At 37.2% G+C, this 22,051-nt stretch overlaps 1 protein-coding gene across 11 annotated transcripts in view; it reads right to left on the reverse strand.

Moving 5' to 3' along the window:
- The window catches only part of MYRIP (myosin VIIA and Rab interacting protein), a 232,553-nt gene that overhangs the window by 181,383 nt on the left and 29,119 nt on the right, over positions 1-22,051 (reverse strand). The gene's annotated exons all lie outside the window — the stretch shown is intronic.

A 22,051-nucleotide genomic window follows, 5' to 3' on the forward strand; every position in this document is an offset into this window, starting at 1 on the left:
AATAAACCTGCCTTTTCTAATGTGGTCATTGCTTTAATGATACCGCTTGAATCCCTTTTGGCCTTAGTTAAAGCATCTTCATATTCAAACAGTCATCTCTAAAGAGGCCATCCGCACCCTGAGATCAAGAAACAGGAGCTTATCTGAATGTTAGGCATGTAAAAACATAACTGATTTCCTATCACCTTAATAGCACATTACAGCTGTCATTAGATCAAAACATGTTTGTAACTGAACACCAAGGTGAGGCTATACGTGGTGCACAAAGAAAAGGAGGATGCTGGCAACACTGCATGTCTGCTTGGTAGTTGTGCACATCCTGCCTGACAGTGCCCATCTCACAGAGCAGTTCACTCTTCTTTCTAATCAGTAATGGATGACACTAAATTCCCTTTAAGTAATTATGCCCACCTGAATTAGTTGGAAAGATGGATTACAGACCACTAGATGACCAGCTAGCTGCTCTCAACATTGTGCCTGCATGCCCAAACAGTGCTTCAAACACTTCCTGTTCTGCTCCTTGCTTTTCTGACCTGATGCAGTGCATGTTATTTGTTGTATTCTCACAAATCACCCTCCTGAATGGCTGTTGGATCTCTATCTCTACCTGCAGTGATAACTGCCACTCAACCAGCCCATGCTCCAAAACACAGTCCATGCAGAGTTCCAGATGCAAGCAGACCAGAACAGAGAAAGTCAATGTTACAAGGAATGAAGCTACGCTAAAAAGGTTAAATTCACAAATTTCTTCCCTCAGATTATAAGAATGTTTTTTTTAAGAATCAGTGCATTAAAAAAAAAAAAGTGTTGCCAACTGCTTATAACTCACATTTCAATCTGGATGGACAAATCTTCATAATGATTTTGTAAACAAATAATTACTGCTGCTGTCATATTCCAACCTGAGTAATATTGATAACCAAACCATGACGATCTGTGATTGAGTAAAAAGGTTGAGTAACTTCCTAGTTGGACTTTTCTCTACTTCTCAGTGAGGTAAGCAACAATTAAAGGAAGGAAATGCTTAGGCACAGCATTTCAGAAGTCAGAAGCAGTTCTTGTAAAGCACAAGAACAGTACAATTCAAAACAAGGAAAGCCACACACAATTATAGGTCAAAAAGCTGAAAACATTAAAGGGAAAAACTGAAAACACTAACAGCCTAGAAGGCCGAAAAATAAAAATAAAAAAAATATATATCAGAAACAATTAGAACAGACCCAAGAAAAAAATACAAGAATGAAGTGAAATTTGACAGGGCATCAAAACACTAGGATAAAGGGATATATTCAATATAGTGATGAACCTTCTGCTGTTCAATGCACTAAGAGTTTATGTCTAGTATAAAGGCTCAGACACAACCCTACTTACTACTATGTCTCCTTTAATCCTCATCCAAAATAGTCTTCTGGTATTTTCAAATGGGCATCTCAACTAGGCTTTCTTTCCATTTCCTTCTCCTCTTTAGCTCCCCAGTTTAGCAACTATAATCTAACAACATTCCAGTAAATATCAACCAAGATACTTAAAACTAAAATGAACACTTAAAAATGAATTGAAGTAATGCTATGCGGAAACCAAAACAATATCAAACAGAGACAGTCTAGACTTCAGACTTGACTGTAGCTCTTTTAAGAGAAAACATGCTAAATAACCAGAAGGCATCTTTGCTTTCTCCAGATTACAGTTTACCATAAATACAGATCTGAGTCTGGTACAAGCTATATAAAATTGTACAACTTTTACAGTTATGCATACTAATAACATGCAAACTTCATCAATAACTAGGTTTCATATCTGGAAGAAGAGCTCATCAGTTCAGTGTAAGAAAGACTTAGAAGATAAGTCTGTAAAAAATAAGGTTACTTTGAAATACATTACAGACAAAATGGCTGTGCTGCAATCACATCGCCCTCCAGTAGTGCCTCCTTTTCACTTTAAATATTACTAGTTTTGTTGACTCCCTGGCAAACTTGTTTCTTGCTTATTATGGATTAAAATATATGAATATATTTTTGTTTGTTTGTTTTTAGTATTACCTGTTATGCACTTTTAAAGTCGGACTTGAAAAATCTGGTTTGGCTTTCATTGTTGTGTTTCTATATTTATAATGGCAGAATTTGAGTTCCTTTTTATTTTCTTCAGTGGATGTGGCTGTCAGTTTTTGAAGGATGCCTTTCATTCTGCCCTTTCCCCCCACTCCTTTTTTTTTTTTTTTGAATAATTTTTTGGTCTTTTCAGACTTTCCTTTACTTGATGGGACATATTTACTTGAGTCTATAGCTTTCATCCTGCCTCCAAGTGTCTTCCCTTTTAGCTGTTCTTTTTGTTTTGTACAATAAAATCATTTTTGTCATTCAAAACACTAGTAAACAAGACATAGATAACACAAGAGAGATACAACAGTGCCACCACCTCTTCTGTTGAAATTGCTTTGCGAACAAGAAGAGGTCTTTCTGTTCAGTAGCTATCATTATTCAGTCTCTGGCAAAAGATGCATGATATCTAGGAAAAAATAAACAGTAAAAATCAGAGACACTTAAGTTGTCGATGTAACTAAGAAATTAAGAACTAATTAAAAAAGATTATACAGGTAGTTTCAAGCATCAATTTTCTTTTCAAAAAGTATGTTATATATATTTCTCTGTAGCTAAATTTGGTAAGTAATCCCTTGAAAAGCACACCAAAAAAAAGAATTGCAAACTGGGAGTCATTGTGTAGAAAAAACAAACAAGTAAGCAAGCCAAACATAGGTAGGCTTGGTAGTGTTTTGCTTCATTAGGTAAAACACAGGAAGACCATTTTCTACACCCTAAATTTGTACTTATTTATTAAAGGTTTGGAACCATGTACATATCAGCTTTCTTTTAATTTACCATTTTGAATTCCATATTTGCATCAAGTCTTCCAGCTTATTCACCCTTCTTACTGCTACTACTTCAATGATCTCTAGGGCTCAGCCTTGCCCCATAAACTCCTTCCCAATACTTGTTCGGCACAAATAGTTCTGTTAAATCATAGGAGACATAGCTCCCAAAGGACAGTTCCTTTGACACTCTCAGTAGAACCCAACTGCTTTTAGTTAGCAAGAAATAACAAACCGAAAAATAAACAACTCTATCCAACCCAAACTCAAGGACTGCATTTTCCTTATTTTCACTTTCTTTAGATAATAGCTTTTGCAATATCTTTCTCATACTATGCATTCATATTTCAGGGTGATCTGCTGCCAGTCAGCTTTGTGTAAGCAACCATTTGTATTTGGAGAAAATTGATTAGGTGCAGTTGAAGAAAGCTGCTAAAAAGCTGGGGGTCAATAAATAAAAGAAAATAGAAGGGAAATGGTTTTTGATTAAAACGTACAAACAAACAAAAGAACCACTAGCATAGAAAAAACATCAATGTTAAAGTGACATATGTCTAACATCTTAAAATTCTGTTCCATGTAAATAAAAATATAATTGCTAACACTGAATTAATTAGGCCTAAAAGCGACTTAGATTAATGCTTTGAATCATGTGAACGTTTTTCACAGCCAGCTGCTGTGAAGAGGATTGTACCGTCATATGCAGAGGATTATGATGTCATGCTGGACATGATCAGGAGTGGATGGTTTTATAAGAAACATTGATCATGGGAACGACACGAGCATATTTTTCATTCACTTTCCAGAATGCAGTAACAGGAATCTTTTCTAGAAAATATATATTTTTTTTAATTAAAAAAATGTAAAAATTGCATAGCAAAACAAATCCAAAGGATATACAACTACTGAAAAGCTCCTACTGGTGAAGAAAGACAGATTTACTGAACCATGTCTACCATCAGCTCACTGTGAGTTTTTGTGCTGTGCTTACAAAGAGATCCCTCGATTTAATCCTCATGTAACAGTACATCGTATACCACAGCACACTGAGCCAGTGCAAGACCTCTTCCACTTCTCTCCCCTTTGCACACTAGAACATCCCTGCCTAAACCAGAACTATTCTCCAAGAAACTGCTCAGACAGGAAGGTCCTAACTTATAGGACTAAATAGTTTTTATTAACAAGTTTATTACTAGAAGCTGTTTCAGATAGACTGCCTTTTTCTTTTTTTTTTTTCTAATATACTTGAACTTAAAATATAAAAACTTTAGAAGACTGGAGAAATGCTGCAGAGTCCTGAGGCCTGTCTGCCCTGTCCCAAGCTCTCCCCCCCCCCCCTTGCTTCTTGGTACATTTTTCTTTAAAATGAAGTCCTCAATAAAAGAAAAAAAAAGAGCTAATTGAGGTCTGGAAGCTTTTCCATTTTCTCAGCAGTTTTTCCTCAAGGAAAAATTCGTCTCAGCATCATTCCTCAAGGACTGTCTACCCATATCATCCTGAAAAGTTACTCCTCTGTGTCCTCACTGAGAAGCTGCATCACTGTGACTTGCTTTTCAGAGATTCACAGCTCTGGTCATTCTTATGACACTAATGGCACTGGCTGGTATTCCCCTCTTCTGAAGGGAAGAAAACAAAACCCCACAGGACACTGAGGAACTGCTGTAGGTAAATTACATAATTTTTTAAATAACTTGTACAAAAAAAAAAAAGTGGTATTAGACCTCAAAATAAATGGGGCATTTGCAATACCTATTAGAAAATGCATCCAGTTTTGAGCTCCCCAGTACAAGAGATACATGGACATACTGCAAAGGGGCCACAAAGAAGACGAATGGTCCAGTGCATCTCTTCTTTTGAGTGAAGGCTGAGGGAGCTGGGCTTATTCAGCCTGGAAAAGAGGAGACTCAGGGGGATCTCATCAATGTCTATAAATACCTGAAAGGAGGGTGCAAAGAGGGCAGAGCCAGGCTCTTTCCACTGGTGCCCAGTGCCAGGACAAGAAACAATGGACAAGCCAAACCACAGGACGCTGTCTCAACATCAGGAAATACTTTTTCACTGTGCAGATGAGAGAGCACTGCCACAGGTTGCTCAGAGTTGTGGAGTCTCCCTCCTGGGAGGTCTTCAAAAGCCACCTGGGCATGGTCCTGAGCAATCTGCCCTAGTTGCCCCTACTTGAGCAGGGAGGCTGGAGCAGCTGACCTCCAGAGGCCCCTTCCAAGCTGAACCACTCTGTTATTCAGAGAGCATCAACTGAGTATGAAGTGCCATTAAAGCTTATCTTTTCAGAACAAACTGCGTGCTAAACTGCACATACTGGTCAAACAGCAATTAAATGCTGAGCTGTAGTTCTCATCAATACAATGCTTTTTAGAACCTGGCTCAATACAAACAGATTGGGAAATTCTGAAGAACTATCACTACTAGATCAATACAAAGTTATGTTTTGGAATTACTTTTAGCAGTAATAAGTCAACAATTGTCCTATTTGTGCTGTGCTTTTATATTTAATCTGAAACCTCTAGCAAGGTTAATTAACAGGGTAATGTCAATGGAATATGAAATTGTCAGACAATTGTTACCAACTGCAAAATAGAGGAAAACAAGAAGAGATATCCATCAGAAACTAAAGGGCAGACAAAGACCGGGTTGTTTTCAAAACGAGACCCTAAACCAGAAAAGACCAGTACAAAGACAAAGCTATAAACAGTACTCTAATGCATTTAAAACAGTAATTCAAATGCATCAGTTTTCATACTGAACTTCATCTGAATGAAATTATCTTAGTTGTACAGTTCTGAATATCATTATTTTTCCCCCACTGTAAATTTAAAGTCATCAATTATTAGCCTTTTATGGAAAAAAATCTGAAAATAAGTGTACCAAAGCATCTTCCCTGATGCTCTGAGGCATTCAATCAAAGCTTTTGGAGCAGCCCCACAACATGTCTAGTGGATGGCTTCATGTGAAATTAATGAGAAATTTGGTTTGACCACCCAAAACATGTTGTTTATAGTCAAACCCTTTAGTATCCATCTCAATTTGCATGTGATACACTATTCTACAAGTGCTCTCTGATTACAATGCCCAAGATTTTTCAGGAAAAAAAGAGTTAGAAATATTTCTGGAGCTTCAGATTGTATGTAACACTTATGGTTTTGTATTTACAGGATCTCTCTCTTCTCTGAGCTAGTATCATACATCAGATCTGTTGTTTGGGCACTGTGTATTTTCAACTCTCACAAAGAAAATTAGAGCTAGGGACACTTAGTACTTCTCTGAATCAATCTCTTAATGAGGCAGGACTAGATAGCATCCCTGGCTTCATTTATTGAGCATAATGCATGAAAAAGACGATGATGAGAAAATTGTTCCTGACAATGAAATTTATTTTTACTTCCAATTTAAAACAACTGAGAATTTCATTGATAAAAAAAAAAAAAAGTAGCATTGCAGGATGTCATGCTTGCACAGCCAAACAAGTGTCAGGAAACTCATGAATTCATACAGAATGTGTCGTAATAAAAAGCTGTCTCCTAATACAGTATTTACATTATCTCATGCTGTGGCTTCAACATACTCTTAAGATCTCCCACAGATACACAGAGTCTTTATCTTCAGGGTATTTTTGAATCCTGCAGCAGATACTTCTAGCATGAAGTTTTCCTTACTTTTCATGCTATTGTCAGGAGTTATTGCTATCAGAAGTCTGACTAAATTCCACTACAGAGCATAGCAATATATACATATATTCACTAAGCTATCAGTTTTGCTTACAACAGAAGTGTTCCCAACACTCATTAGTTTAAAAGAATAGTTTGAGCCTGAACTAAAAATCTCCTAAAAGGACCTGAGAAAAAGAAATGGAACTCTCAAGCTGGCTAACCACCTCATGCTGCCTTCATTTAACTTTGAGTGTTTCACAACATCTGGGAGGTGGAAGGACAAAAGACATTTTCTAAAACGGAAGGGCTTTTGTTTTTAAAAAAAATAAAAAAAATGAAAAAAACATTTAGCACAACACAAAGAGAAAACCTGCAATATCAGAGTTATTGTTTATGACCAGTGACCCAGGAACATAAAGAACTTGCACCTAATAAATGAGGTATTTTTTTCTATGTTACCTGATTAGAATTGTCTTTAATAAAACCAGTCTAGCCTTAATGAATAATACATGCCAGCTTTAGACAGAACAAAAGAACAGTTACTCACTAAAAAATGACTTCTAGGAGGGAAAAAAAGGCACATTCATACTCAGATCTGCTTCCTGATACTTTCAGTCAGAAAGATAGCCATTTGCTCATATATTTAAAAAATACCCAAAAAAAGATCACCTATTCTTGTTGAGCCAACACTGCCAAGAAGGAGCACAAGCCGCTGTGATATCCTTCTGCTGCCAGAGCTACTCTTTCAAATGCACAAGGCAGGAGGGTTTCTGCAGCACTGTACACAAACAGGCCGTCACCTGGGTCTTACTACACCACAGAAGCAACAGGTCAGGGATGCTGTGAATCAAGTCAGAGAGAACCATAGGAACACAAAAACAACTAGCCTTAACTTAAGCTCTAAAAACAGCTCTAGCCACAACCAAGAAGGCAAGAAACTCAATACTTGAAACAAAGGTGGAATGAAACCCACTCAGTGCAAAGGTGGCTGGCAGCTACTGCCCAAGCAGCTGCCTTGGGACCTATTTATACCTCCGACTGAGCTGCGGTTGCATTTTCAACACAGGACTTAACAAACTGACCGGATAAATGTTCTACTGGAAGCATATGAAGGTTAAATGCCCATCAAATAAATTACTGTACCTCTGCCTGCTGTGAATTACTGCAGCACTCACTTCAGTTTACTAGAGAGACTACAAATTATTTTGACAGTCTTTGCTATCCTTTAAAACATTTCCCAAACATTATGGTAAAAATAAAAGGTTCAAAGTTTAGTGGAAGAGCTATGAAGCAAACTGAAAACTCATGTCCTCCATCTATTGGTCAGCAATAGCTTCTAATTTAGCTCTGAATTGTAATTAATTATCTTTTACAGAGGTACTTGTACCAAGGCATAGAACCTGTCCCAAGCAGATTTCAAAAGGAACAACATATACACTTATAGACAGCCTGTCACTCATAATATATCTGTTCTGAAAGCAGGGACTGGATGCTTCAGGTTCATAGGGATCAGTGAAGCACTACATGTCAAGCCCAGAGAACACTGTACTTGAAAGCTATTAGCTGAGGGTGGAGCCTGTCAAACACAGAAGATAATGCAGCTCTGGAAGATTTTATCAATGCTTCGGAGCAAATGATAGAACCCAGCTGGGAGTGAACTTGTGGGTATGTATGTGTCAGCAACCAACTTCAAACCTTAGAAACAATACAAAAAATGTAACACCACATTAAAGAGAGCACAGATAACATGAACTTCAAATATATTTTTATTTACATACACACACACCTTCCTTTTTGAAAAGGATACCACAATTGACAGATGGAAAAGGGCAAGTTCAATGCAGTGACCAACTTGAGCTATGAAAAATCTGATAAAATCCTCACTGAGATCAGAAGTACACATACACAAGAACACTCCCCCAAAAAATATGATATCTTAGAATTTTAGACTTCTTTACAACACAATGGAAACAATGCAAGACCAGCTCCATTTACTGTCTTTATGATTTTGAAAACAGGACAGCATGTTTATGCAGTAAACGTTTAAACTGAAAAAAAAGAATACTAAATACACAGATTTTTGAATGAGATATTATATAAGAAGTCATCACAATAGCAAAATAGGATGGAACTGAAGAGGGTAGCAAAACAGACAAAAAATGACTTTCAGTTCATAGTTGGTCTCAGCACCACTACCACACTGAAAGAAAAAAAAAAACAACAACACAAAACTTTCACACCTCTTTATGTGTATTACCCCCAGTTTTTGACCCAAATTCTAGCTGTTAGCACCAGTCTTGTGTCAAAGCTAGACACACAGGATGTTCCTGAGGGATAAATTTGTATGCAACACTAACCTCACCTGCCTTGTTTTTTCCTTGCGTAGCTTAACACAGCCAAACTTATTTGTCCTTCTGTGCTCGTTACCTCAGAGAAACTGTTCTGGCTCGACAAGTTCTCCCTTCCTATCAGGAACCTCCATTCTGATTTTATTATTTTTTTTAAGCTGCATATCCCTAATTCAGAGGGTGACAATGAACACAGAAAATACTTTTTTATATATTACTTCATTAAAATAAAAATAGAGCTGATAGCTCATTGACATACATTTCTTTAACACATAAAGAGAAACACAAAGTTTAAAAGCATTAGGCTCATTGTTGTAACATGAAAACAGCATAAGCCAAGGCAGCGATAATAGCCTTCTTGTGCTCTGCTGAGAGGGTCCATATAGGATTAAAGCTGACAAATCTCCATGGGTGCATGGTTCCAGAGAACTCGTCTTAAACTTCTGGCTTTAATTAATACTACAAACAGCAAATGGAAGAACAAACATTTGTTAAAGCAGATACACAAGATTATTTCAAGAAATGCCAGTGTTCCAACTCAAATCCATGAAGCTAAAGAAACACCCTCAGGAAGGCTGAGGCTGGAGACCAGGTCACTGTACCCAGCTAATCCTTTCTAAGCAGAGGTCTTTGCCCTCTACGGTCTTTGTAGCCACAGAACGAAACACAGTGCTTTCCTCAGATCAAGTATGCACTCAGCTAAGTTTGCAAGTCTATTAGAAAAGGATCAGGTTTATTTCCCAGGGTGCTTAAATTGGCTCTCAGCTTCTCCTCAATCTACTGCAAACTTGTCCACCTTCAAATGCCCATATGAAGGGTCAGTAACTGGATGGGCAACCTCCAAGGAACGGTATAGTTCAGAGCCAGACAGAGTTGCCACTATCAGAGTGTGACCAAAGACCCACAAAAACAAACCATGCTGGATTGGTGCAAAAAACATGAAAACTAACAGAACAGCCAACTTCACACTGAAGTGCAACACTCCCTTTAGACTGTATTAGAGCTGCTCTAGGACTACAGTAAGAAAGGGACACCTAGCTCATGGACACATGTTCAGCCCTCTTTCTTCCTGCTCCTTGACTCATGCCAAAAAGCATCAGAAACAAAAGCTGCAAACCCAAAGCAAGCAGGAGGGGGGCACAGACCAACAGCACACACAGATTAATCAGAAACAGCTAAGAATGAGACATATAGAGCAAACATGATTTTTCTGAAGAACTTCTGAGCATCTGAAGACGGATTACGGATTTTATTACGGATTTCAATTAACATTACCAATGACAGTAAAAGTGTGTTCGGAAAGAAACATGAAAAACAAAAGTCAAATTTCACATATTTGCTTACCAAATTCTTGTGATGAGTTCAGAAAAAAGTATTCACCCAAAGTATTCACAGTACAGTCTTAGTGGATACTGTCTTCTTTGCTTTTTTGTTTCTTGCACAAGACAAACATTATCAGGCAAAGTCCTTCAAAGCCTACTTCACTGTTACCGTTTTAACAACTTCATCTTCTACAACAAAAGTTAATGAGAGGTTATCTATTGTCCTGGTTCCAGTTAGGACAGAGTTAAGTAGCTCATAGTAGCTGGTAGGGTGCTATGTTTTGGATTAGGATGAGAAGAGCGCTGATAACATGCTGATGTTTTAATTGTTGCAGAGCAGTGTTTACACCAGGCCAAGGACTTTTCGGCTTCTTGCTCTGTCCTGCCAGCGAGCAGGCTGGGGGTGCAGCAGGAGCTGGGAGGGGACAGACCCAGGACAGCTGACCCAAACTGGCCAAAGGGGTATTCCATACCATCTGACGTCATGCTAAACAATATATAGGGGTGGCTGGCCGGGGTGGGGGGGCCGGCTGCTCGGGAATAGGCTGGGCATCGGTCAGCGGGTGGTGAGCAATTGCATTGTGCATCACTTGTTTTCTTACACATTATTATTGTTAATACTATTACCATTATCACTATTATTATTATTATTGTTATTATTATTTTCCTGTTTTAATAAACTGTCTTTATCTCAACTCACAGGCTTCACTTTCCCGTTTCTCTCCCCCATCCCAGAGAGGGAGGGGGGAGGGTGAGCGAACGGCTGTGTGGTGTTTAGCTGCCAGCCGGGTTAAACCACAACATCTATCCATTGATGTTACTGGAAATCAGCTACAGAAAGGGGAAGACTGAGTATTGTCCACTATATTTTTACTTGTGATCAATTAAAATCTGCCTTTCAAGGTACAATTTAATCTTTATCATTACTTTATCATTAACATTCCATTGCCAATTGTAAATAGATGGGCAAAAGACAACTCAAGTTGTCTTTTAAATAATTTGAAGTTTCTCCAACTGCTAAAGATTTATGTCCATAATTAAAGCTAAAGACTTTGTCATGGAAGATTCATTTTATCTATCAGACACATAAAATAGTATTTTATTTTATTCTCACCCATGGAAAGTGAAAACATGAAGACAGTTGTAAATAAGAGCTCAAAGGAAAGGTTCACTATGCCTAAAATTTGAAACTTCTGAGGTGTTATGTCATCAGGGTATGTTCCTTGGATGATGGTTCCAGAAACGTTAACTTGAACTGAAACTGAACAAAAGTCTCTATTTTTATTTTAAAAAAACTCTCTCACAGTCATATTTGTTTGATGAAAATCAGTATACAACTTCTTATTCCTCAGAAGCCCTGAAGACACATCATTGCTAAATGGAAAAGCAGATAGTTTTATTACTTCTTGTGCAATATCTTACAAAAAAAAAAAAATCTGATTACTCACAATCATGCAACCCTACCAGCAATGAAAAGGTTGCACAAACAATACTTCCATCTTACCAATGCTGCAGGGACTTTAAAAGGGCAGTAAGGCATGAAACTGAAAAAAAGCTCAACTTTTACAGCAGTGGTCAAGTTCATAGAGTTAGTATTAAGGTTACATGGAACATATTTGGTAAGAGAACACCAAGAAGCAGTAAATACGGGACTTAAAGCATTTTTATATTTTATCTTTCTGAACTACAAATACATTAAAGGGTCTCCTTCAGCCAAATACAATCATACCTGCTGCACCTCACTAAGTCTCAGTCAAAAACTGATAAGTTACCTCCTTCCACTCCCCAAACAAGGACATTCAGAAATTTATGATTGTATTCTGGCATCATGGAAAGAAACTTTCTACAGCCCCAGTGCTCTGTACCAGCAGCCAGGAATATGGCAGTACCAGTGGCTTTTCTGCTTTCTAAGATAGCTGCTTACCATACAGGTATCCTCGTGGAGTGCCACTGTGCCAGGCTCCCCTTCCAGGGAGTTTTTGAGCATAATTCCACTGGATTTCACAAAATCATGAGAACAAATGGACACCCCACCAAATGACTCCTGCCAGGAATCCAATCAGCTTTTTATTAACATACTATCAGTGCTAAGTGTAAGCTTTGTTTAAAAATGTATTTACATTGCCTTTTCTGAGATCAATAACAGAGACAGTAATTATATAACCCAAATGTGCTGTAATGAACAATGCTGTGGTTTTTTATGGCCATAGAAATGGATTATTTACTGTCTCCAGCTCTAAAATTGTAACAATATGTACAATCTTCTAAATATTTGCTTACCCATTAAAGCAAACCTTAAATATTTTTCCAGGAAGGCTATTATGTACAATGAATCCAAATTAGTCAATAAATAACAGCTCACAAGCCAGGTAAGAAAATGTTACCACAGTTTAAAGCTTTGCAAAGCAGTGAAATACTTTAAAACACAAGGAGTTGAAAAAGAGAGAACTGTTACAGTATGTATACCCATGTATGTATCAGGACATACATCTAATCAGCACTTGAATAGATAAGGCTTTCTCTGATATCTTCTCTAGAGAACTAAGATCCTTAAAGTCAAAATCTTCCAAAACATTTATGACATGTACCACAATACCTTGATTTTGAGAACTATCTACATGACTCTACACAATGAGAGATGATAGGCAAATCATCCCATTATGATTCCCTGTTTCAGACTTATTTATTTTTAACTCAGCTTTCTAATTTAGGTTCCTCTCTCTGCTACAGAGAGTATTTTAAATGGAAGTAATGGTTCAAATGAACCAGTAAAGTCTATTGTGTAGTCACAGGTTTATTTTTAACACAGAAAAAGGCTGTGCTCCACTGCTACCAGACAGTTACCTGTGAAGTCAGTACAACTCATTAGACACAGTACAAGTAATGTGGGTCCTTCTTAAACAGGTTTCAAGATTACCACACAGTTTTTTGATCTATAGCTAAGGAGCTCTACTGGCAACTATTAAGAGATGTAAAGGAACCAGAGGTATTATTTACTCAACCCTTTATTAAATTCCACGTTTTCAGGGAAGACCAGACTCCTCACTAACAATAAAGGACAAGAATTTATCTGTCCCCTAAGAAAAACCACTCAAATAGAAAAAGAGAGGCCTGTGAAGCTCTTTGTATCCTCGAGCTTTTCTTCTGCCTTCCCAAATCCCCCAAAAAGCCATAATCATAAATAGTTTTAACATATTCAAACGTAAGGTATCTGGTGATGTTTTACTCAGAACATGGCACCATTCAAATATAACTGCTGGTAATCTGTGACACATTTTCTAGCTGCAGATTATCTGTGGAGAACCTGTTTGTTTTTCCAAGATTGGCAGCATACCAAAAAAATAAAAATACGGTGCTTGTGATTTCTGTCACATGATTTCTGACAGCTTCACAAAAGCTAATATCCATTAGCATCTCAACAACAAACTGTTTCAGTCTGGTTTACTACATGACACACCTACAATGTAGGGTGGGAAATATGACCAGGTTCCCAAAATGCAGAAGACTTAGGGCCTTATTATTTGTTTTTTACTATTCAGAATAGAGTCTAAGCCTTGACTTTAAGTCCTCTGTGCTATCTGCTGCTACCTAAAGTTGAAGGCGTTTGCTTGCAAGTGAAGAAAAAATTTATAATACTGAAGAGAAGTTTTATCCATGCAAAGCCAACCGAGCTAGATTCATAAGTCATACCAGAAGCAGCAAAATCATGAAAACATAAGATAAAATGAACATCAGCCTCTGATTTCACTGGATAACAGTAGCTTCTGTGATATTCTTTCTTACTGCAGGATTCCCTCTCTTTTCCTAATCTTCCTTGTCTCAGATAATCTCAATCACCATTAAAAAGTGTTGTTTGCTTCAGAATTTTACGAATCAAAAGGTAAACACCACCATATTGAGCGTGTTAAATGTGGAGACAAAGACACACCTGAAATGTTCTGCCAAATTTCTGAAGTTACTCTTCTGCAGCAATCAGCAAATACTGGGATTAGATTTTTTTCCCCACTGAATCAAAAAGCATCATAGCTGTTTCCAAAATACCTGCCTGTTCACACATGCTACAATTATGCATTGCTCAACATGCTAGTAGTAATTAATGCTCATGTTAATAACTGATGCTAAAACATCAATCTCTGCAATACCAAGATATCATTTCTGATCATACCAAGATCATCATTTCTGCTGAAAGGGATAATATCAGACAGTCACATTCTCCTCCTGCAACACTGCCCTCTCTGCTGATTTATTCAAAGGTGGTGTTGTTCGGCTGTTGCTCATGGGTCTACTGCAAGACAACACAACTGCTGAACCCCAACAGCTTCAATTGTCATTCCCAGTAGAGGTCAGTACTGCCTCTGAGGCACACCTTACTTAACACAGATACATCATACTGGGGGTGGGGAGAATTTTCAAGCAACATACATGTCATACAAAGTGCCAATGCTATCAACTTAATCAGGGACAGGTAGATCAAAATAAAGCACTCCCAAAAAGTAAACAAAGTGAATTTCTCTTTTCAGATGATGATACAGTTGCTGTCTTCTCTTATGAAACTGAGTCCTAAATTGATTAAATAAGCTTCTGCATGTTTTTACATAACCAAAGGCTAGAAAGTCTTTAGAGTGCTTGAGCTGCTTCCTCAATTGATTAAAGACAAATGAAATTTGAGAGAATTGCTGACCAGGTGAACACTCTTAGAGCCTCATGGACTGTGCTAAGGACTAAAATAGTGGTTTTTCGGTGTTTTTTTTTGAAAGAAAAAATACGTCTTTTCCATACTTATTTTTATTCTGAACACAACAAAATAAAACTAACAGTCTGTAACTTAATAAAGTGTTCTGAAAATGTGAAGAATTTAAATATTGTTCCTTCTTAGACCCAATACAATACATTAGAAGTACATTTTCCAGCAGTTACTTATAGACTACTAGATTACTCTAAGCCAGGAAAACCTGTTACAGCTGGCTGACCGATGTGCCATCCAAAAGACTGTATTTTACACTATTCTAAGTGTATGAATGTTAATTCAATCTAAATGCATAGTCTGTCTGAAAGTGAGCCACTTGAGACACTCTAAAGTAGTTTTTCAAATTTCAAGTTTTAACTCTCCAAAGATGCAAAGTCAAGCCCATGTTCGCACAAAACAGCGAGGTTCATGTTTGACTTGCTATAAATCTCTTATTCCCAAGGCTGTCAGTCCTCTTCCACTTTCTTACCTGTTCTAGCACTCTGAAGGCACTTTGACAGTGTTGTTGTGCTGATTATACAAAGTTACATATAAAAATAGCAATGAATTTTTAAACGGCAAAAGAAATGAAAGTCCAGATAGGGGAAGGAAAAACAACCATTAGGCTACTGTACTGTGCCTGCTAAGGCACAGACAATCCACTAGCTCTAGACTGATATATAAACTGCTTAAGAGTTCCATTTTGAACTTAAATCCACTCTTGCTTTCACACAGACTTAACCGTCTATCACAGAACAAAGCTGTTCACTGGGTAACTAGGTTTTATGTCATCATTAAAGAACTGTTTTCAAGAGCAGGAATGGGTAAAACATGAAAGGGAAAACTACGATAAGTTCACAGTAATTTTAATTAATGGTAAAATGAAATTTGTCTTCATCTAGATGACTAATTAACTATACTTGAAATGTAAACTTACATTCTACTCAGACTAAGTGCCTCTACCTGTAATAGCAGAATAGTCACAAAGCAACATCAAATATTTATGAGGCATATAGAAACTTCAAATGATATCTTACAGCTTGAAATAGATTTCTTCACTAGTGACAGTATCATTTAGATTACAGCATCCTATCTAACGAGATACTGTGTACCTGTCATAGAAGTATTCGTCTGTTTTCCTATTAGTTCATAACCCATTAAAATGCAGTTTTCAAGATGTATAATCACAGCTAACATCTTCCTATCAAATGAAGTGACATTAATTCCAAAGACAGTTTCATTCTTCTGTGTGACCAAGGAAGATAGCTACAGGTTTCCCTCCAGGATGCTTGACAGCCTAGATGCAGTTACAAAGACCTTAAAATTGAACATATTTTCAAAATTCCTTTTCAAAGCACACTTTTTTTTTTAATTATTTTTATAAAAATAAAGTAAGAAAAAAAGAGGGAGATCAGAAACAAGAAACTCATCACTTCCTGCAGATTCAAAACCATAAAAACTATGACAGTGGCAATAGTACAGAACTACCCTCCTGTTAATGAACAGGCATTCTATTGATATGCAATGGTCCCGTGCTTTCTAGTGTTATGCTCTGAGCAAAACCCAGAAGTCTTGATGTATTGATGAAAACTAACAGGGGTGTAGGGGGAGAAGAGAACATGCCATCGGCATGTCATCAGCAAACATCATTGACAATGTTACAGAAGCCAAGTGATAGAGATTGTTGTTCCATCTCACTCAAAGTGTTTCTAAACAGCAGAAAGTTTGTTTAAATCTCTGCCACCTCTAACAAGCTTCTCTGCTATGTTCTTTTTGATTTGATAGATTTTTTTGCTTTGATCTGTTTATATATTATCTATATATATAGATTTATATATTTTTCTACACTGAATTTGTATAGTAGTCAAGAGTAAATATAGTAAGATTATTTTAGTACTTTAAATTTTAGTAAGTACCATAAAGGGAAACAGAGAAACAAAGCACGTTTGAGTTCACAAAGTTTTCCTGAAAGCAGATAAGTCATAACTAACAGGAGAATCAAAGAATTAAAGTAATAAAGACAGAGAGACATAAGCAAATATATTGACCAGTAATAATTAATTCCAGTCAAATATAAAGGAACAGGCCGTTTCACAATCTTATTTGATGTGCAGTTCAAAGACTTTTTGTAGCCTCAGACGCAGAGGTTACCACCTCTGTGGTTACACACCATCTGCAAATACAATTAACAGTATATTAACAAATTACCCTAAGTTCAATTACAATGAGAAGTATTAATCTATTGTAACTGCCCATATACATACTCCTACCCCAAAGTAAACATGAAGCTCCTTACCTTATCCCTCAAGGGTAAATTACAATTACCTCGCATTTATCATGGGGTAGAAACATATACTCAGGTAGTACCCATTACAACAATGTTTTGTGATACATTAATTTTCATACCATCCTCAGCTGATACCACAGCTGATGTTTGCATGTCTAAAATATTAGAAGTGCGAAGATCGAAGTGTTAGTTTATGCTATTTTAAAAAATAATTTTCACAAAGGTATCAAAAGCCAATACATTTTATTTCACGTATTCAACCAACAAATATACCTACAGTAACAAAGCATCTCCAAAGACATTTCTGAAACAACATTTTGAAAATGTTCAATGCAAAAATATTCACCAATTTCATTTAGACAGAAAAATGCTGAGAATTTTGCCATTTGTAAAAAAAAAAATAATAAAAAAAAATCTCCCTTTAATATACCCCTTACTTCAGTCAGCTCTGTACTCTTCCCAAAGTTGTCTGGCAGTCCTTTGAACTCACATAAACACAGAACATGCTTACAAACAATAAAAATTGAGCTTCCCCATAGCTAAATGTTGTGAGATTTCTGGAAAGCAAGAAGATCGCAGTTTGAAATGTGGTAGAATGGTGAAGAATCAAGCAGAAGTTCTATCAAACTTTAATTTCCAAAGCAGCTGTCTTTCCATGAACTTCTCATGACATAGGTTCCTAGGGTCAGGACAGGCTTCTAAGAACTGGTGTCCCATTCATTCCAAAGCTCATTTCTAACGCAGAGCTTTAAGAAGCTGCATATGACAACTAAAAGTTGTAAAGAACTTGAAGGATGAAGTGTTAGGCAAAAACAAAGTTACCATGTCAAATTTGTTAAAATTCACTTCACCTCCACTGATTCAATCAATAGCTTGGGGAAGATCCTGTCACACTCTCCCTAATCTTCAGCATAGTGAACAGTGACATAAATCACTCGTTTTGCTCATTCTAATACAGTGGTTTTACCTTCTTTAGGTGTTTCTTCTACACCCTACTCATTTATTTGCCATGCACATTCTGACAGGCTTTCAGTTCCTCATAGGCTTTGGAAAGGATATGTTAAGGAGTATTCAAAATTCATCTTTTCACAGCTAAAACCACTGTCAATAGGAGACAGCTCCACTCTGATTTGAGTGCATGAAAGCAACTCAACATCACGTCTCTTCCACTCTGACATCTCCCTGGGCGACTACTTACACGTGTTCTTGGTTCTGCTCTCAACCAAGGGCAGAAGAACTGGCCACAAGAAAAGACCAGGGCTTTTCTATGAACAACGGACCAGAGATTCTTTGAGTCTTACCCCAAAATAGTAGAAGTTCAAATTGTTGCAAAAAATAAGAGTTAATGAAGGCAATGATTGTCCCTTGATTCACCACTGTAGTTCATCTGAACTGAAACATACAGTGAATACAGTTTAAGGCCAATATTACTTTCCTTATATATATTATCTCTAAGATATTGAAGTACTTTTTAAGAATGGTTACTGTTTTGTAGGTGGAGGGAAGTGTTTTACTTTTCCAGATATGACGGTTTCATAAATATTTCAAATTGACAAACTTCATAATGATGAGCACTTTCTGATTTTCTTGAAAACCAAAGGCAAGTATATTTAAGATAGGAAGCCATACAGCTTCAGACAGATCCATAAACAGATTAATGTGCCACAGGACAGGTCTACAACATGTTGCTATAGAAACTCATAAAAAAAAACCAGTCCCTTCTAGCGTCAAAAAAATGCATTTTAAATATAGCACTTCTTCCACAACTGAACTTGGTACTTACTGCTTACAAGTTGGTGAACATTTTACAGAAATGTATTTTGAGTATTTATGTATCAAGAATTCTAGTAAGGAGAGTAAGTCATCAGTTACAATATGTATCACTTGTTTTCATGTTTATTTATGTTTTACTGTAACTTAAGTAAATACTGAAAGTTTTATTACTATAGTAACACCTGAATAGAGAAACCAACAAATAAAGTAGACCTAGGTCCTGTGTAAATAAGTACTGTAAGTTGAACAAGACTTTGACCCATAAAGCTTTTTTTTTTTATCCAGGTTTTATCCCTGAACTAGATAAAAACACTCCTTCAAAAAAGCCATAGGTTTCGTACAACGTATCCACTGAACCTTGATGCATTACACCAGATATAGACCTTTTAATCACTTCTATAATTGCAGCAGCAATCTCTATTTTATTTCATGCACTACAGTAACAGCTATTAGATGTCATAAAAAGCCCATGAAGTTAAGAGGATCCAGTAGCTGGATCCCCACTCCACAGTATTTATTTGGCTTTTCCAGCTTTGGATCTAATCACCCTTCCAAAGTGCAGATGCCTTGTCCAGAACTTCCTCCTCTGGAGAAAAGCCCTGAAATTCAGCTGCCTGGGACCTGACACATGTGCTCTTCAACATTCTCCCCAGCACTGTAACAACCGATTCCCAGAAGGTCACCTTTGCAGGCATTATTGTTTTCAGTTTTCATCTTCAGGAACATCAGATTCTGTATAAGCTACTTATTTCCCTTTCATAAAACCTTACTCATTACTTTAGATAGCCCAACACATACACTAATCAAGCTATTTGGTGCATCTCTCTTATAACCTCCCTGCTTGCTCAAAAAAAAAAAAAATCAGGCGTCTCACAGGAAAACTTATTCTCCAGCACTCCGTTTCATTTAGTGTCCATGAGGTCATCCAACCTTTCCATCTTTCTACTAAGAAAACAAGTTTTCTTTATCAAAAGGCTGAATGTTCCAGTGATTACATGCTAGAAGACGGGCTTTTCCCTCTCTTAGGAAAATTATCCACCCAGCAATGCCAATGTGAGACTAGAAAATTATCATTTTTGGTTCACATGTTAGCATTTTGTTCCAGTACAGATAAAAAGATGACAGACACACAGCAGACAAGCTCAACTTTCAACATGATGTTTGCCCAGATCCAGGTAACCTCTAAAGGATCACAGAATCATCTAGGTTGGAAGAGACCTCCCACATCACCGAGTCCAACCTCTGACCTAACATTAACAAGTCCTCCACTAAACCATATCACTAAGCTCTAAACCTAAATGTCTTTTAAAGACCTCCATGGATGGGATCAAAAGCTCGGAGTTCAGGGAACAACAGGAGACAGAACTCAAGAGGTCCGGAAGGTTCATCTTCATGCCCAAAGCGGGATCTAGAAACTGATGGTATTCAGATAGAGCTTTGAATAACCCATCCTTAAAACCTTTAACACCGATTCTGTGACTTCTTCAACAACCTCTTCCCTCATCAGATTCCCTATACTAACTCATGAACATTTGTACATTTTTCCCATGAACTAACAATAAGCTCTAATAAAGAAGTTTCCAATAAATTAAAACTGAGTAGCATATTTAAAAAGATTAATCATCTTGTTTCTTCAGAAAAAAAGCTGAAACACCTTCTCTGCAAAAGACACTTAATATATAATATTTTCAACAACTATTTTCACCATGATTAGATTGTACAGACATTACTCAATACTCAAGAGAACATCCCTGGCTGCCAGTGCAGGGTTACTAAGGTGAGAGAAGATTAATCCTAATGTTAAGTCACATTTAACAGCTTAGACTCCTGATATAGAAGATATCGAAGATTAAATATTGGTTTTACATTATTGCCATTCATTACCACTAGGCATGCTCACTCCTTTTAGCTAAACTATGGCTGTTAATTTGACAAGTCATAACCTGTGACGATGACCAAATTATCACAAAAAGCTTGCAATAAATTTTATAAACTCTCTGCAAAAACTCTCTTTTTATTAAATGCATGCCAACAGACCATTCAAATTTGGCACAGATTGAACAAGCATCTCTAAAATTCACTAAAATTAGGCTTCTTCCTTTTTGCACCATTTCATAAAGATCATCTCATATTTATTCACCCTTTGTTCACCAACATTTCCTCTCAGCCAAGGCTGCATTTGTAAACACAATTAAAACAGAAGACAAAATTCCCGTCTGGAATTGTCTGTATTAAAACACCTGGCACAAAATTCAAGAAAGACAGTTTGGGGAATGAGGTCCTGTATTTGCCAAATAGCTTGTTGAGCAGTTCTGGCCACATGTTCCCTAGAGCACCCAAACAGAATTCAAATAACAAGGACAGACATTGCGGGTTGCCACTACAGTCAAGAGCAATGGAGAGCACAAGTGAGTATGTCCAAGTGAGCGGTGCGAAGCTGCTTTCAGAGATACCTAAGCATAAGCTGCTCTTTTTGGAAATACAGTGGTATTTAATTCTTAATTAGGCTACATAAATATGGACCTAAACCTATACCTTCAGCAACTAAAAGCTCTTTGCTACTAATTCTAGACTCTTTCCAGAGCCCTGATTTCTCTTCAGTAAAGCACAGGCTAGGTCCTACCCCACAGTCAGCTGCAGTCACATTCTCTGCTCATAGGTGGAGCAGGGACCATTGCTGAGCCAGCGGAACCGACCCACTCTTTGAACTAGGACCATCAGCTGTTAGAGCAGGGAGCTGGGGGCAAACCACAGAAAGAAAAGATGCAGAATCCCAACTCAACACCGCTGCACTGCATGTGAACAGCCATGTTGTATCACTGTTGAGATACCTACTTCCTTGCATAATTTCAAATACATCATAATTTGACTGCAAGCAGTACACTGGGATCAATGTTTCTTGAAATTAATGACAAGTGCCAGTTTCTAAATGCATTTTAAAGCGCATCCTTACTGACTTTGCAGCCAAAGAAACCATCATCTGGCTTTTATTCAGAATTCATCCAGGTCATTAACTATTTTTTGATAAGCAACTTATCCTGACCCAAGAATACTGTTAAGGGAT

Source organism: Anser brachyrhynchus (genome assembly GCF_964034855.1).
Source record: "Anser brachyrhynchus genome assembly, chromosome: 2".
Lineage (NCBI taxonomy): Eukaryota > Metazoa > Chordata > Aves > Anseriformes > Anatidae > Anser > Anser brachyrhynchus.